This window comes from Schistocerca gregaria, chromosome 2 (assembly GCF_023897955.1).
Source record: "Schistocerca gregaria isolate iqSchGreg1 chromosome 2, iqSchGreg1.2, whole genome shotgun sequence".
Taxonomy (NCBI): domain Eukaryota; kingdom Metazoa; phylum Arthropoda; class Insecta; order Orthoptera; family Acrididae; genus Schistocerca; species Schistocerca gregaria.
This window is the reverse complement of record NC_064921.1, coordinates 900,064,175-900,070,065: the sequence shown is the minus strand read 5'-3', so window position 1 is coordinate 900,070,065 and position 5,891 is coordinate 900,064,175. Positions and strand designations below refer to the sequence as shown.

The window sequence follows — 5,891 nt, the reverse complement described above, 5'->3', positions numbered from 1 at the left end:
TAAAATAATTATTCCGCTCAGTCACCTTCTCTATTGTTAGACACCGTGGCTAAAATTAATTGTGGGAAAATTTTCACATCCATCCACTTTTGTTCTGTTCGGAAGCATGATTATTAAATTCTTTTCAAAGTGTGGTTGAGATTCCCAAGTCTCATAAAATGCGATGGATAATATCACGTAAATAAATCTGAAATTCTCGTTCAGCAAGGGAGAAACTCTGCACGTGACGGTTAGCAAAGAAAAAACCAGCGTGTACTCAGAAACAAAACGCAATGGGTGTGATCTGAAATCCACTTTATTTTATTAAGGAATTCGGTACATATCTGCTGGTCACATATGAGATACGTTACGTGACCGTGTCGCCGGCGCGTGGTCTCATCTAATATTCTATTGGTATGCAGATTTAATTTAGGCATCAGCAGCGATACGAGGTAGCAGCGGGGTCTGCAAAATACAATAACCGTGGAGGCGGCTTAATTTCCCCAGCAATATCCCGGCGCGACGTGAGTGATGCGCTGACAAACGCTGCTGCCCTCCAACAGCCCCCCTCCCCCCCCCCCCCTCGTGAAATCAAGAGCAGCCGGCAGCATAACCGCTCGAAACTCGAAACAACACTAGATCGATCGCACGAGAATTCCGAACAGTGCATCGTGCGGAGGAGAAATCATGTGGAGGGACCCATGGCGTCCTACCGAAAAACAAAAAGGGTTCTGTCATCCGGATTACGAAAACAGGCAACTTCCCAAATAACATTCGCATTCGAGTGCGGGGTTTCCCAGAATTAAATATGGGTTTCGATCCTCCGGCATGTCTAATACCAACGTGTAATTTGTTCGGACATGAAGCACAAATGTGTCTCGATATTTTTCGAAATCCAGTCTATACATAGTATTAAATTAAAGTCCTCCATCGCGTTCTGCCATCAGTATAAGAAGGATAATCTCACGAACTGCGTACGGATTTTGATAAGGTTTCTCCATTAATACACTGGAAGGTTAGTGAATATAACTTTGAGTCGTCAGACTGGTTTGATTCGACCCTCCACAAATTCCTTTCCTGTGCCAACCTCTTCATCTCAGAGTAGCAGTTGTAACCTACGTCCTTAATTACCTGTTGGATTTACTCATATCTCTGCCTTCTTATACAGTTTCTGCCCTCTACAGCTGCCTCTAGTACCATGGTAGTCATTCCTTGATGTCTTAACAGACGTTCCATCATCCTGTCCCTTCTACTTCTCAGTGTTTTATTCTTCTCACTGTGGCAAGCGATTCTGCGCAGAAACTCCTCACTCCTTACCTTATCAGTCCACCTAATTTTTAACATTCGTATGTAGCATTACATCTCAAATGCTTATATTATCTTCTGTTCCGATTCTTCCACAGTCCATGTTTCAGTACCATACGACGCTGTGCTTAAAACGTACTTTCTCATAAATTTCGTCCACTAATTTAGGCCTATGTTTGTCGGCCAGTGTGGCAGAGCGGTTCTAGGAGATTCCGTCTGGAACCGTACGACTGCTACGGTCGCAGGATCGAATCCTGCCTCGGGAATTGATGTGTGTGATGTCCTTAGGTTAGTTAACGTTACGTAGTTCTAAGTTCTAGGTGACTGATGACCTCCGATGTTAAGTCCCATAGTGCTCAGAGCCATTTGAACCAGGCCTATGCTAGATACTAGCAAACAACCGTAGGGGCGAAAGACTACATCCTTGTCTTAGACCCATTTTTTAATCCCAGCAGTCCGTTCTTGGTCGTCCACTCTTATTATTCACTCCTGGCTCTTTACAGATAGTATATTACCAGTCTCTCCCTATAGGTTACCCCTAATTTTCTCAGAATTTTTAACGTCTTCCACCATTTTACAGAGTCGAATGCGTTTTCCAGATCGAGAGATCCTATGAACGTGTCTTGATTTTTCTTTACTCTTGCTTCCATTATGAACCGCAACGTCAAAATTGCCTCCCTGGTGCCTTTACCTTCCTAAAGTCTAACTGTTAGTAATCAAACACATCCTCAATTTTCTTTTCCATTATTCTGTGTACTTTTGTTGTCAGCTACTTGGATACACGAGCTGTTAAGGTGATTGTGCGATAATTCTCGCACTTGTTGAGTCTTGCATTCTTCGGAATTGTGTGGATGATATTTTTCTGATAGTCAGATGGTATGTCACCACACTCATACAAACTACAAGCCAACGAGTGTAGCCATTTCGTTGTTACTTCCGCCAGTGATTTTAGAAATTCTGATGGAACCTTGTCTATCCCTTCTGCCTTATTTGTCCTTAACTCCTTCAAAGCTCCATTAAACTCTGATTCTATTATTGGATCACATTTCTCTCACATAAGACATATCGTTTCCCCTCATAGACATCGGCAGTGCACTCTTTCCACCTATCCGCTCTCTCCTCTGCATTTAACAGTGGAATTCTCGCTGAACTCTTAATGTTATCACCTTTGCTTTTAATTCACCGAAGCCGGCCGCGGTGGTATCGCGGTTCTAGGCGCTCAGTCCGGACCCTCGCGACTGCTACGGTCGCAAGTTCGAATCCTGCCTCGGGCATGGATGTGTGTGATGTCGTTAGGTTAGTTAGGTTTAATTAGTTATAAGTTCTAGGCAACTGATGACCACAGATGTTAAGTCGCATAGTGCTCAGAACCATTTAATTCACCGAAAGTTGTTTTGTCTTTCCTGTATGCTGCATCAATCTTTCTGACAACCATTCCTTTTTCGATTTCTTCACATTTTTCATGTAGCCATTTCGTCTTAGTTTCCCTGCACTTCCTTTCGTCAGTGACTTGTATTTCTGTGCTCCTGAATTTCCCTGCACAGTTTTGTACCTCCTTCTTTCATTGATCAACTGGAGTATTTCTTCTGTTTCCCATGATTTCTTTACAGTTACCTCCTTTGTGTCTATGTTTTTATTTCCAACTTCTGTGATGGCTCTTTATGTCCATTCCTCCTCGTCTGCGCTGTCTACTGACTTATAATCATTGTAATACATGGTGAACCAAAGTTCCACTAACAAACTTACAGAGATGATAGTATGGACTAAAAGGAGGAAAAAAGTCCAGCAAACAATGGCTCTAAATCCACGAACAGTTGTTCATCTTCGCTATCGAACAAGGTACACATTACTTTTTTTTCCTTGTTTTAGTCTTTATTACCACTTCCGAAAGTTTGTCGTTGGAATCCTGGTTCACACTTACGTGCTCTAGCACGCCTCCTGTCACACCTAAATTCAACTTATCCACACATTAGTTCGCCCTTCGTCCATTACTCTCATTCTTCGAGATTGGTGTGCAGCTGCACTGAACTGCGTAAGTTGAGAATTTGGGTATAACCGGAGGCCTGCTAGGGTATAGTCCGTGTACTTGCGACGGCGACTTCGCCCAGATGGCGCAGTGGTCAGTTCACCTGCCTAATACGGAGAAGACCTGGGTTCGGAACACGGTCTGGCACAGATTATCAACTTTCCCCATTGATTTAGATCACTGCCCACTAGCAACCAATAGCTGTAGTTCATTTTCATCTTGATTCACAGTGGTTGCTGCATCAGACAGATGTCTGTCCTTTCGGATATGTCTGAAAGGATAGGCACCGATATGTGTACTCTATTTGGTTTGCTGCATCTACGTTCAATCTAATTTTAAATCTGTTTTACTCTTCAGAAACAATTTTATTGCTTTAGTTAATTAAAGCGACAATAGCTGCTTCCCAGTCATCATCCTCTAGACGACTAGATAGACATCGCCGTTCCAGTTTTATGCGCTTACGCCGAATTCTCTCTTCTCAGCCGTGGTCGGCTGCGTCGCAGGCGTCGTCGTTCCCCGGCCTCTCGGTATTCGCTCGCGTCCCGGCGTCCGTAAGTAGCTTACGCGACGCCTAATTAGTTTTATCTCCGCGGGCGATCCATCAGCCAACAGGCGGCCTAACTTTTCTAATGAAGCGGGGGTGAGGCTGCAACCACGCGCCCACACACCGCGAGCCGCACTGCAGGCGGTGGCTGAGAGTAGAGCGGAGTTAGTGCAGTCGCTGTCTAATTACGTGCGCCTATGTGTGGGTGTGGGCGTGGAGGAATACAGGACTGACGTCCTGAGACGGGAAAGCTGTGCCAAACTTATCTTTCATTTCATCGCGGTGTAAATTAAACTGTCGCATCATGTAGGTGGCAAACGTGAGGGCCAGCTTCATGACATGTGCGATTCATTTAACCGGATGGAGTGACGTCATGTTGTTCTTTCATTATGTATGTTTCATAAAAGTCGGTTGAGAAGCGTAATATGCCATATGCTGAGATGACAAATTCATGGAATAGCGATACGAGCTTATACAGGTGGTGATACTATCGCCGTACACGAAGTATAAAGGGTACTGCATTAGCGGAGCAGTTATTCGTAGTCAACTGATTGGTGTGAAAAGATTTCCGACGTTATGACGGCCACAGGCTGCGAACGCGGAATGGTAGTTGGAGCTAGATGCAAGGGACATTCTATTTCGGAATTCGTTAGGTACGTTGATATTCCGAGATACAGAGTGTCAAGAGTGCGCCGAAGATACCAAATTTCGCACAGTAACACTCACCACGAACAACGCTGTAGCCGACGGCCTTCACTTAACGACCGAGAGCAGCGACGTTTGCTTAGAGTTGGCAGTACTATCAGACGAGCAACACTGCGTGACATAACCACAGAAATCAATGTGGGACTTGCGACGAACGTATCCGTTAAGACCATCCGGCATGAATATGCTATGGCAGCAGACGACCGACTCTGAGTTCCTTTGCTAACAGCACGAATCGCCTGCAGCACCTGTCCTGGGCCCGTGACCGTATGAGCTGCACCCTAGACGACTGAAGGACCGTGGCTTCATCAGAGAGTCTCTGTTTCAGTTGGTAAGACGTGATAGTAGGGTTAGAATGTGCCTCAGACCTCACGAAGACGTGGACCCAAGTTGTGAACAAAGCACTGTGGAAGCTGACGTTGTCTCCGTAACGGCGTGGACTGCGTTTACACGGAGCGGACTGGGTCCTCTGGTCCAAATGAACGGATCATTGATTGAAAACGGTTATAATTATATTTTTCCCAGAGACATTTAAAACTCTTGCTTATACGCGATAATGACTGAGGCAGAAGAAATGGATTAAAATTTGTAGTGCGGCTGGGACTCGACCGAGCGAGGTGGCGCAGTGGTTAGCGCACTGGACTCGCATTCGGGAGGACGACGGTTCAATCCCGTCTCCGGCCATCCTGATTTAGGTTTTCCGTGATTTCCCTAAATCGCTTCAGGCAAATGCCGGGATGGTTCCTTTGAAAGGGCACGGCCGATTTCCTTCCCAATCCTCCCCTTCCCCGAGCTTGCGCTCCGTCTCTAATGACCTCGTTGTCGACGGGACGTTAAACACTAATCTCCTCCTCCATCTCCTCCTGGGACTCGAACCCGTGCCTTTGTGGTTGCTAAAAACAAACGCTAACCGTTACACCACCACAGCACGATGATTAACAGCGCTACACGAACTACTGAAGTTGAGTGCAATCCCCAACACAAACTTCAGTTCATATCTTCTGGCTTATTTTCCCTTACATTGTCACTACTACCAGGGCTCTCCGGCGTTGGAAGTAACGGGAAAGTCTTGTATCATACGTGATCTTATAGATCTTATAATTATATTTTTCCCCGAGACATTTAAGTCTCTTCTTTATCTGCGATAATGATTGAAGCAGAAGAAATGGATTAATATTTGTGCTGAGGCCGGAACTCGAAGCCGGGTCTCCTTGCTTGCTAGGCAGAAATGAAAACCATTACACCACCACCGCACGATGGTTAACATTGCTGCACGAACTACCAAAGTTAAGTGATATTCCAGTGCCGGAGAGCCCTGGCAGTAATGTCAAC

The 5,891-nt window shown here is 45.4% G+C and overlaps 1 non-coding gene across 1 annotated transcript; it reads left to right on the top strand.

Moving 5' to 3' along the window:
- Positions 1-5,170: 5,170 nt before the first annotated feature.
- Trnaa-cgc (transfer RNA alanine (anticodon CGC)) lies at positions 5,171-5,243 on the top strand. Its single transcript has one exon. It is a non-coding gene; the product is annotated as a tRNA-Ala (tRNA).
- Positions 5,244-5,891: the final 648 nt, after the last annotated feature.